This window comes from Eleutherodactylus coqui, unplaced genomic scaffold, assembly GCF_035609145.1.
Source record: "Eleutherodactylus coqui strain aEleCoq1 unplaced genomic scaffold, aEleCoq1.hap1 HAP1_SCAFFOLD_74, whole genome shotgun sequence".
Classification (NCBI taxonomy): domain Eukaryota; kingdom Metazoa; phylum Chordata; class Amphibia; order Anura; family Eleutherodactylidae; genus Eleutherodactylus; species Eleutherodactylus coqui.
Window position 1 is genome coordinate 598547 of NW_027101757.1, and position 11454 is coordinate 610000.

Genomic DNA, 11454 nt, shown 5'->3' on the forward strand with positions numbered 1-11454 from the left:
GCCTGCCCCCTTGCCGTTTGATGAAGCTTGCACGGTCAGAAAAAGTTTCAAAGTCCCAACGGGGAGAGAGTGTTGACGGCGAGGGGGCGCTGGCTGCTCCAGGGGCCCGGGGCAGCCCCTGGAGGCTGGGCACGGACCGCGGCCGCCCCCCTTGCAGTCGAACAAAGTTTGAGGAGACAAGTCATGAAAATGACAAAGTCCAAACGCTCCAGGCGTGCCGGCCAGGGGTGCGGACCCGGCCGGCCGGGCCGGCGGGGGCTGCGGCTGCCGGGGCTGAGCCGAGTGTCAATGCATGTCCTGAGAACCGGGAAGGGGACAGACCGGTGGCTCTGGGCCGAGCTGGAGTTCCAGGATGTCGGCCTGACTCTGGAGGTTTTCCCCCTGGCTTTTCCCCATAGGCCAAAATGGGGGAAGTCAAAAAAGCACCTCCAGCAGATGTATGCAGAGGGGCTGGCGGGTGACGGAGAGTGGTCTGTTGGCAGCAGTGTGCTGGCTGCATAGGTGTGCATGGGCGTCTGCGTAGGGCCCCCTGAGTGCACCTGCCAGTGGTGGCTGAAAACCCAGGCTGAGCCTCCGATGTGCCCGGGCAGGACCCCAGGAGGCCGGGCACAGACCGCAGCCTGCCCCCTTGCCGTTTGATGAAGCTTGCACGGTCAGAAAAGTTTCAAAGTCCCAACGGGGAGAGAGTGCTGACGGTGAGGGGGGTGCCGGCAGCTCCAGGGGCCGGGGGCAACCCCTGGAGGCTGGGCACGGACTGCGGCAGCCCCCCTGGCAGTCGAACAAGGTTTGAGGAGACAAGTCATGAAAATGACAAAGTCCAAACGCTCCAGGCGTGCCGGCCAGGGGAGCGGACCCGGCCGGCCGGGGCGGCGGGAGCTGCAGCTGCCGGGGCGGAGCCGAGTGTCAACGCAGGTGGTGAGAACCGGTATGAGGGTAATCCTGGTCGCTCCGGGCCGAGCCACGGTTCCAGGAGGGCGGAAGGAGCGCGCCTGTTTCACCTGATAGCGCCGACGGCGGTAAAATAAGGCCTCGCAAAACGTCACCACGAACACCTTGTCGGGGTATAAGGGAACGAGCGGTGTGTGGTCCTTGACAAAGTGACAGTATTTCTCAAAAAAGCACCCCCGGCAGATGTGCGCGGACGGGGCTGGCTGGTGATGGAGAGCGGGCTGTTGGCAGCAGTGCGCTGGCTGCAGGGGTGGCCCAGGGCGGCTGCGGAGGGCCCCCAAAGCGCACCTACCGGTGGTGGCTGAAAACCCAGGCTGAGCCTCCGATGTGCCCCGGGCAGGAACCCAGGAGGCCGGGCACAGACCACAGCTTGCCCCCTTGCCGTCCGATGAAGCTTGCACGGTCAGAAAAAGTTTCAAAGTCCCCACGGAGAGAGAGTGTTGAGGGCGAGGGGGAGCTGGCTGCTCCAGGGGCCGGGGGCAACCCCTGGAGGCTGGGCACACCCCCTTGCAGTCGAACAAAGTTCGAGGAGACAAGTCATGAAAATGACAAAGTCCAAACGCTCCAGGCGCCGGCCAGGGGGGCGGACCCGGCTGGCCGGGCTGGCGGGGGCTGCGGCTGCCGGGGCTGAGCCGAGTGTCGATGCATGTCCTGAGAACCGGGAAGGGGACAAACCAGTAGCTCCAGGCCGAGCTGGAGTTCCAGGAGGTCGGCCTGACTCTGGAGGTTTTCCCCCTGGCTTTTCCCATTGGCCAAAATGGGGGAAGTCAAAAAAGCACCCCCGGCAGATGTATGCAGAGGGGCTGGCTGGTGATGGGGAGCGGGCTGTTGGCAGCGGTGTGCTGGCTGCAGAGGTGTGCATGGGCGGCTGCGGAGGGCCCCCCGAGTGCACCTGCCCGTGGTGGCTGAAAACCCAGGCTGAGCCTCCGATGTGCCCGGGCAGGACCCCAGGAGGCCGGGCACAGAACGCCGGTTGCCCCCTTGCCGTTTGATGAAGCTTGCACGGTCAGAAAAGTTTCAAAGTCCCAACGGGGAGAGAGTGCTGACGGTGAGGGGGGTGCTGGCTGCTCCAGGGGCCGGGAGGGAGGCCCTGGAGGTGGGCCTGGGGGTGTGGCGGGGCCCCCTGAGAGCACCTACCAGCAGTTGCTCAAGACCCTGCCTGAGCCTCCGGTGTTGCAGGGCAGGACACCCATTGGCGGGGAAAAGCAGGTGGCAGCCCCTGCTGAAGTCCTTGGCAGAGATGAGTCTTTGAAAAAAATGACAAAGTCCAAACTGCTCCAGGCGCCGGTCAGGGGGGCGGACCCGGCTGGCCGGGCCGACGGGAGCTGCGGCGGCTGGGGAAGAGCCGAGTGTCAAGGCATGTCCTGAGAACCGGGAAGGGGGCAAACCAGTAGCTCCAGGCCGGGCTAGGGTTCCAGGAGGTCGGCCTGACTCTGGAGGTTTTCCCCCTGGCTTTTCCCCATAGGCCAACATGGGGGAAGTCAAAAAAGCACCCCCGGCAGATGTATGCAGAGGGGCTGGGGGGTGACGGGGAGCGGGCTGTTGGCAGCAGTGTGCTGGCTGCAGAGGGCCCCCGAGGTGCTGCACCTACCAGTAGTTGCTCAAGACCCCCCATGACCCTCCGGTGTTGCAGGTCAGGACACCCATTGGCGGGGAACAGCAGGTGGCAGCCCCTGCTGAAGTCGTTGGCAGGGATGAGTCTTTGAAAAAACGACAAAGTCCAAACGCTCCAGGCGTGCCGGCCAGGGTGGCGGACCCGGCTGGCTGGGCCGGCGGGAGCTGCGGCTGCCGGGGCTGAGCCGAGTGTCGATGTATGTCGTGAGAACCGGTATGAGGGTAATCCTGGTCGCTCCGGGCCGAGGCACGGTTCCAGGAGGGCGGAAGGAGCGGGCCCGTTTCCCCTGATAGCGCCGACGGCGGTAAATTAGGGCCTCGCAAAACGTCAGGACGAACACCTTTTTTGCATATAAGGGAACGAGCGGTGTGCGGTCCTTGACAAAGTGACTATTTCTCAATGTGCTGAGGAGTGGGGACCGCTCAAAGTCAAAGCACCGCGGCCGCCCCTCTGCCACCTCCCTGGGAGCAGAGTCATCGAGCGCGAGTGTCCCCACTCCGCCTGTCCAGGCCGCGGGGCCGACAGGCTGGCTGGCTGCCCGGGCAGACCCCGCTCTCCGAGCGGCCGGGCCCCAACGTTCGAGAGGTGTAGGAAGCCACCTTGGGGGTGCTGCGGAGGCCCCCCTGACACCGCCTCCAAGCCCTTGCTGAGAGCCCTGTCCTAGCTGCCTGCGCGGGCAGGCGGGACCCCCCAGTAGGCCGTGCACAGCCCGCGGCAGCCACTGCTGAAGCCCAGGGCAGTTGGCAGAGATGAGTCTTTGAGGAAAAACGACAAAGTCCAAACGCTCCAGGCGCCGGCCAGGGGTGCGGACCCGGCTGGACGGGCCGGCGGGAGCTGCGGCGGCTTGGGAAGAGCCGAGTGTCAATGCATGTCCTGAGAACCGGAAAGGGGACAAACTAGTAGCTCCAGGCCGGGATGGAGTTCCAGGAGGTGGGCCTGACTCCGGAGGTTTTCCCCTTGGCATTTTCCCATTGGCCACAATGGGGGAAGTCAAAAAAGCACCCCCAGCAGATGTATGCAGAGGGGCTGGCTGGTGATGGGGAGCGGGCTGTTGGCAGCGGTGTGCTGGCTGCAGAGGTGTGCATGGGCGGCTGCGGAGGGCCCCCTGAGTGCACCTGCCCGTGGTGGCTGAAAACCCAGGCTGAGCCTCCGATGTGCCCGGGCAGGACCCCAGGAGGCCGGGCACAGAACGCCGGTTGCCCCCTTGCCGTTTGACGAAGCTTGCACGGTCAGAAAAGTTTCAAAGTCCCAATGGGGAGAGAGTGGTGACGGCGAGGGGGTGCTGGCTGCTCCAGGGGCCGGGGGCAACCCCTGGAGGCTGGGCACGGACCGCGGCCGCCCCCCTTGCAGTCGGACAATGTCTGAGGAGACAAGTCATGAAAATGACAAAGTCCAAACGCTCCAGGCGTGCCGGCCAGGGGTGCGGACCCGGCTGGCCGGGCCGGCGGGGGCTGCAGCTGCCGGTGCTGAGCCGAGTGTCAGTGCAGGTCCTGAGAACCGGGAAGGGGACAAACCGGTGGCTCCAGGCCGAGCTCTAGTTCCAGGAGGTCGGCCTGACTCTGGAGGTTTTCCCCTTGGCTTTTCCCCATAGGCCAAAAGGGGGGAAGTCAAAAAAGCACCCCCGCCAGATGTATGCAGAAGGGGCTGGCTGGTGATGGGGAGCGGGCTGTTGGCAGCGGTGTGCTGGCTGCAGAGGTGTGCATGGGCGGCTGCGGAGGGCCCCCTGAGTGCACCTGCCCGTGGTGGCTGAAAACCCAGGCTGAGCCTCCGATGTGCCCGGGCAGGACCCCAGGAGGCCGGGCACAGAACGCCGGTTGCCCCCTTGCCGTTTGACGAAGCTTGCACGGTCAGAAAAGTTTCACAGTCCCAACGGGGAGAGAGTGCTGACGGTGAGGGGGTGCTGGCTGCTCCAGGGGCCGGGAGGGAGGCCCTGGATGTGGGCCTGGGGGTGTGGAGGGGCCCCCTGAGAGCACCTACCAGCAGTTGCTCAAGACCCTGCCTGAGCCTCCGGTGTTGCAGGGTAGGACACCCATTGGCGGGGAACAGCAGGTGGCAGCCCCTGCTGAAGTCCTTGGCAGTTGGCAGAGATGAGTCTTGGAGAAAAAAAACGACAAAGTCCAAACTGCTCCGGGCGCCGGTCAGGGGGGCGGACCCGGCTGGCCGGGCCGAGGGGAGCTGCGGCGGCTGGGGAAGAGCCGAGTGTCAAGGCATGTCCTGAGAACCGGGAAGGGGGCAAACCAGTAGCTCCAGGCCGAGCTGGAGTTCCAGGAGGTTGGCCTGACTCTGGAGGTTTTCCCCCTGGCTTTTCCCCATAGGCCAAAATGGGGGAAGTCAAAAAAGCACCCCCGCCAGATGTATGCAGAAGGGGCTGGCTGGTGATGGGGAGCGGGCTGTTGGCAGCAGTGTGCTGGCTGCAGAGGGCCCCCGAGGTGCTGCACCTACCAGTAGTTGCTCAAGACCCCCCCTGACCCTCCGGTGTTGCAGGGCAGGACACCCAGGAGGCGGGGAACAGCCGTGGCAGCCCCTGCTGAATCCCACGGCAGTTGGCAGAGATGAGTCTTTGAGAAAAACGACAAAGTCCAAACGCTCCAGGCGCCGGCCACGGAGGGCGGACCCGGCTGGCCGGGCCGGCGGGAGCTGCGGCGGCTGGGGCTGAGCCGAGTGTCGATGCTTGTCGTGAGAACCGGTATGAGGGTAATCCTGGGCCCTCGGGGCCGAGGCACGGTTCCAGGAAGGCGGAAGGAGCGGGCCTGTTCCCCCTGATAGCGCCGACGGCGGTAAATTAAGGCCTCGCAAAACGTCAGGACGAACACCTTTTTTGCATATAAGGGAACGAGCGGTGTGCGGTCTTTGACAAAGTGACTATTTCTCAGAGTGCTGGGAAGGGAGTGGGGGCCGCTCAAAGTCAAAGCACCGCGGCCGCCCCTCTGCCACCTCCCTGGGAGCAGAGTCATCGAGCGCGAGTGTCCCCACTCCGCCTGTCCAGGCCGCGGGGCCGACAGGCCGGCTGGCTGCCCGGGTAGACCCCGCTCTCCGAGCGGCCGGGCGCCACGTTCAAGAGGTGTACGAAGCCACCTGTGGGGGGTCTGCGGAGGCCCCCCTGAGAGCGCTGATAACCCTGTCCTAGCTGCCTGCGCGGGCAGGCGGGACTCCCCCAGGAGGCCGTGCACAGCCCGCGGCAGCCACTGCTGAAGCCCAGGGCAGTTGGCAGAGATGAGTCTTTGAAAAAACGACAAAGTCCAAACGCTCCAGGCGCCGGCCACGGGGGGCGGACCCGGCTGGCCGGGCCGGCGGGAGCTGCGGCTGCCGGGGCTGAGCCGAGTGTCAATGCATGTCGTGAGAACCGGTATGAGGGTAATCCTGGTCGCTCCGGGCCGAGGCACGGTTCCAGGAGGGCGGAAGGAGCGGGCCCGTTTCCCCTGATAGCGCCGACGGCGGTAAATTAGGGCCTCGCAAAACGTCAGGACGAACACCTTTTTTGCATATAAGGGAACGAGCGGTGTGCGGTCTTTGACAAAGTGACTATTTCTCAATGTGCGGAGTGGGGACCGCTCAAAGTCAAAGCACCGCGTCCGCCCCTCTGCCACCTCCCTGGGAGCAGAGTCATCGAGCGCGAGGGTCCCCACTCCGCCTGTGCAGGCCGCGGGGCCGACAGGCTGGCTGGCTGCCCGGGCGACCCCCCTCCGAGATGCCGGGCCGGGGCAGACTGTGCAAACGCGCGCGGGCGTGTTTTCTTCCCCTGGGGTGGAGCCCTTCCACCCCACGCCGTCCGAGGCCCGTTGGCCTCGGGCGGCCTGCCTCCGAGAGTGGGAGAGAGACGGAGGACGGCGGCCCGCGGCGGCGCGAGGCGTCCCCGTTGCTCCACCACGACTGCCAGCCGGTCGATCCTACCGGTAGCCTGGGCTTGTCTCCGCTCCGCCTGTCCAGGCCGCGGGGCCCACAGGCGGCTTGCCTGGGAAGACCCCGCTCTCACCGAGCGGCCGGGCGCCACGTTCAAGAGGTGTACGAAGCCACCTGTGGGGGGTCTGCGGAGGCCCCCCTGAGAGCGCTGATAACCCTGTCCTAGCTGCCTGCGCGGGCAGGCGGGACCCCCAAGAGGCCGGGCACAGCCCGCGGCAGCCCCCGCCGAAGTCCACGGCAGTTGGCAGAGACGAGTCTTGGAGAGAAAACGACAAAGTCCAGACGCTCCAGGCGCCGGCCAGGGGTGCGGACCCGGCTGGCCGGGCCGGCGGGAGCTGCGGCTGCCGGGGCCGAGCCGAGTGTCGACGCATGTCGTGAGAACCGGTATGAGGGTAATCCTGGGCCCTCGGGGCCGAGCTACGGTTCCATGAAGGCGGAAGGAGCGGGCCTGTTTCCCCTGATAGCGCCGACGACGGTAAAATAAGGGCTCGCAAAACGTCAGGACGAACACCTTTTTTGCATATAAGGGAACGAGCGGTGTGCGGTCTTTGACAAAGTGACTATTTCTCAGAGTGCTGGAGTGGGGACCGCTCAAAGTCAAAGCACCGCGGCCGCCCCTCTGCCACCTCCCTGGGAGCAGAGTCATAGAGCGCAAGTGTCCCCACTCCGCCTGTGCAGGCCGCGGGGCCAACAGGCTGGCTGGCTGGCTGCCCGGGCGACCCCCCTCCGAGATGCCGGGCTGAGGCGTAGGCAGCCGCCTCCATCACCACCACCCAAGGCGAGAGAGTGGGTCAACGGGAGAGCCGTCGCGGCCGGGGGACCCTCGCCGCGCCCATGTCCGGGGAAGGACCACAAGGGCCCTGCTCCCCGGCGCCCCGGCGAGCGGGTTCACCCTCGGCGCGTACGGCTCTCGAGGATGGGGAAGGGACGCGCGTGGGCGTCCCTCCCGTCCCCCGCGGAAGAAGGCGAGCGACTCTGCGCGTCGGGACACCCCGCGGAGCCCCCTGCGGGGGGAGTACTCCGGGGGAGAAGCGTGGCGCAGGGGGTGCAGCCCTTTCCCAGGCCACCGTGCGACGGCGTCGGTGGGGCCGACGCCGAGAGAGAGAACGATCCGGGCTCTCCCGCCTCAGGGCGGCCGAGAGCGGGGCACGGGCCCCACGTTTGGTGACGGTTTTCCCGAAAGCGAAGGACCCCCGCCTGTCCCCTCGGGCTCCGGCCGATGCGGGCGGTCCAGGGCGGGGATAGGGGACGGCGGCCTGCGGACGACGCGCTTTATCCCCAGAAGGAGCGAGGCATGAGGGGGTGTTCCACCCCCGCCGGCCGGTCTCGCTCCTTCTCCGGGCTACGCCTCGGCGGAGTAAAGACCCCCGGGTCAACGCTCCCGCGTCCGGGTGCCGCCGCGCGTCCCCTTCCCGCGGGGGGTGGATCCCTTCCACCCCTGGCCGTTCGAGGCCCGTGCGCCTCGGGCGGCCTCCCTTCCGAGAGAGGGAGAGAGAGACGGAGGACGGTGGTCCGCGACGGCGCGAGACGTCCAAGTTGTGTTCCCCACGGCGGCTACCCGGTCGATCCCGCCCGGTGGCCTAGGCTTTTCCCCACTCTGCCTGTCCTGGCCGCGGGGCCGACAGGCTGTCTGCCCGGGTAGACCCCGTTCTCACTGAGCGGCCGGGCCCCAACGTTCAAGAGGTGTACGAAGCCACCTCGGGGTGGAGCCCTTCCACCCCTGGCCGTCCGAGGCCCGTGCGCCTCGGGCGGCCCCCCTTCCCGAGAGAGGGAGAGAGACGGAGGACGGTGGTCCGCGACGGCGCGAGGCGTCCAACTTGTGTTCCCCCACGGCGGCTATCCGGTCGATCCCGCCCGGTAGCCTAGGCTTTTCCCCACTCTGCCTGTCCAGGCCGCGGGGCCGACAGGCTGTCTGCCCGGGTAGACCCCGTTCTCACTGAGCGGCCGGGCCCCAACGTTCAAGAGGTGTACGAAGCCACCTCGGGGTGGAGCCCTTCCACCCCTGGCCGTCCGAGGCCCGTGCGCCTCGGGCGGCCCCCCTTCCCGAGAGAGGGAGAGAGACGGAGGACGGTGGTCCGCGACGGCGCGAGGCGTCCAACTTGTGTTCCCCCACGGCGGCTATCCGGTCGATCCCGCCCGGTAGCCTAGGCTTTTCCCCACTCTGCCTGTCCAGGCCGCGGGGCCGACAGGCTGTCTGCCCGGGTAGACCCCGTTCTCACTGAGCGGCCGGGCCCCAACGTTCAAGAGGTGTACGAAGCCACCTCGGGGTGGAGCCCTTCCACCCCTGGCCGTCCGAGGCCCGTGCGCCTCGGGCGGCCCCCCCTTCCCGAGAGACGGAGGACGGTGGTCCGCGACGGCGCGAGGCGTCCAACTTGTGTTCCCCCACGGCGGCTTCCCGGTCGATCCCGCCCGCCGGTAGCCTAGGCTTTTCCCCGCTCCGCCTGTCCAGGCCGCGGGGCCGACAGGCTGTCTGCCCGGGTAGACCCCGCTCTCCGAGCGGCCGGGCGCCACGTTCAAGAGGTGTACGAAGCCACCTTTGGGGGGGCTGCGGTGCCCCCCGCCCCGAGAGTGCCTCCCAGGCCGAGGGAGCCCGGCGGTCGAGTGTCGTAGGAAAGCGCGTGCCACGGCTGTGTCGGTCACAGGGGCCAGAGGTAGTTTGGGCAACGGCTTAGATCCGTATGAAGCTCATCCTTTCCGGCCTGTTCTGGCGGCGGCTAGGCGCGCGCGCGCGAATGGCACGACGCCCCTGGTTCCAGCGAGGCGACGGCGCCCCGCACCCCACTCTCTGGGCCGAGCAGAGCCCCCGAGCGCAAGGTTCCCCGCTCCGCCTGTCCAGGCCGCGGGGCCAGCAGGCTGTCTGCCCGGGTAGACCCCGCTCTCCGAGCGGCCGGGCCCCAACGTTCAAGAGGTGTACGAAGCCACCTTGAGGTGGAGCCCTTCCACCCCTGGCCGTCCGAGGCCCGCCGGTAGCCTTGGCTTGTCCCCACTCCGCCTGTCCAGGCCGCGGGGCCGACAGGCTGTCTGCCCGGGTAGACCCCGCTCTCCGAGCGGCCGGGCCCCAACGTTCAAGAGGTGTACGAAGCCACCTTTGGGGGGGCTGCGGTGCCCCCCGCCCCGAGAGTGCCTCCCAGGCCGAGGGGAGCCAGGCGGTCGAGTGTCGTAGGAAAGCGCGTGCGCGGCTGTGTCGGTCACACGGGCCAGAGTTAGCTTGGGCAACGGCTTAGATCCGTATGCAGCTCAACCTTTCCGGCCTGTTCTGGCGGCGGCTAGGCGCGCGCGAACGTCACGACGCCCCTGGTTCCAGCGAGGCGACGGCGCCCCGCACCCCGCTCTCTGGGCCGAGCAGAGCCCCCGAGCGCAAGAGTCCCCGCTCCGCCTGTCCAGGCCGCGGGGCCGACAGGCTGTCTGCCCGGGTAGACCCCGCTCTCCGAGCGGCCGGGCCCCAACGTTCAAGAGGTGTACGAAGCCACCTCGGGGGGCTGCGGTGCCCCCCGCCCCGAGAGTGCCTCCCAGGCCGAGGGGAGCCAGGCGGTCGAGTGTCGTAGGAAAGCGCGTGCGCGGCTGTGTCGGTCACACGGGCCAGAGTTAGCTTGGGCAACGGCTTAGATCCGTATGCAGCTCAACCTTTCCGGCCTGTTCTGGCGGCGGCTAGGCGCGCGCGAATGTCACGACGCCCCTGGTTCCAGCGAGGCGACGGCGCCCCGCACCCCGCTCTCTGGGCCGAGCAGAGCCCCCGAGCGCAAGAGTCCCCGCTCCGCCTGTCCAGGCCGCGGGGCCGACAGGCTGTCTGCCCGGGTAGACCCCGCTCTCCGAGCGGCCGGGCCCCAACGTTCAAGAGGTGTACGAAGCCACCTCGGGGGGCTGCGGTGCCCCCCGCCCCGAGAGTGCCTCCCAGGCCGAGGGGAGCCAGGCGGTCGAGTGTCGTAGGAAAGCGCGTGCGCGGCTGTGTCGGTCACACGGGCCAGAGTTAGCTTGGGCAACGGCTTAGATCCGTATGCAGCTCAACCTTTCCGGCCTGTTCTGGCGGCGGCTAGGCGCGCGCGAACGTCACGACGCCCCTGGTTCCAGCGAGGCGACGGCGCCCCGCACCCCGCTCTCTGGGCCGAGCAGAGCCCCCGAGCGCAAGAGTCCCCGCTCCGCCTGTCCAGGCCGCGGGGCCGACAGGCTGTCTGCCCGGGTAGACCCCGCTCTCACCGAGCGGCCGGGCCCCAACGTTCAAGAGGTGTACGAAGCCACCTCGGGGGGCTGCGGTGCCCCCCGCCCCGAGAGTGCCTCCCAGGCCGAGGGGAGCCAGGCGGTCGAGTGTCGTAGGAAAGCGCGTGCGCGGCTGTGTCGGTCACACGAGCCAGAGTTAGTTTGGGCAACGGCTTAGATCCGTATGCAGCTCAACCTTTCCGGCCTGTCCTGGCGGCGGCTAGGCGCGTGCGAACGTCACAACGCCCCTGGTTCCAGCGAGGCGACGGCGCCCCGCACCCAACTCTCCGGGCCGAGCAGAGCCCCCGAGCGCAAGAGTACCCGCTCCGCCTGCCCAGGCCGCGGGGCCGACAGGCTGTCTGCCCGGGTAGACCCCGCTCTCCGAGCGGCCGGGCGCCACGTTCAAGAGGTGTACGAAGCCACCTAAAGGGGGCTGCGGTGGCCCCCTGCCCCGAGAGTGCCTCCCAGGCCGAGGGAGCCCGGCGGTCGAGTGTCGTGGGAAAGCGCGCGCGCGGCTGTGTCACACGGGCCAGAGTTAGTTTGGGCAACGGCTTAGATCCGTATGCAGCTCAACCTTTCCGGCCTGTTCTGGCGGCGGCTAGGCGCGCGCGCACGTCACGACGCCCCTGGTTCCAGCGAGGCGACGGCGCCCCGCCACCCCACTCTCCGGGCCGAGCAGAGCGTCCGCTCTCGCTCCTTGGAGCAGAGCCCCCGAGCGCAAGAGTCCCCGCTCCCGCCTGTCCGGGCCGCGGGGCCGACAGGCTGTCTGCCCGGGTAGACACCGCTCTCCGAGCGGC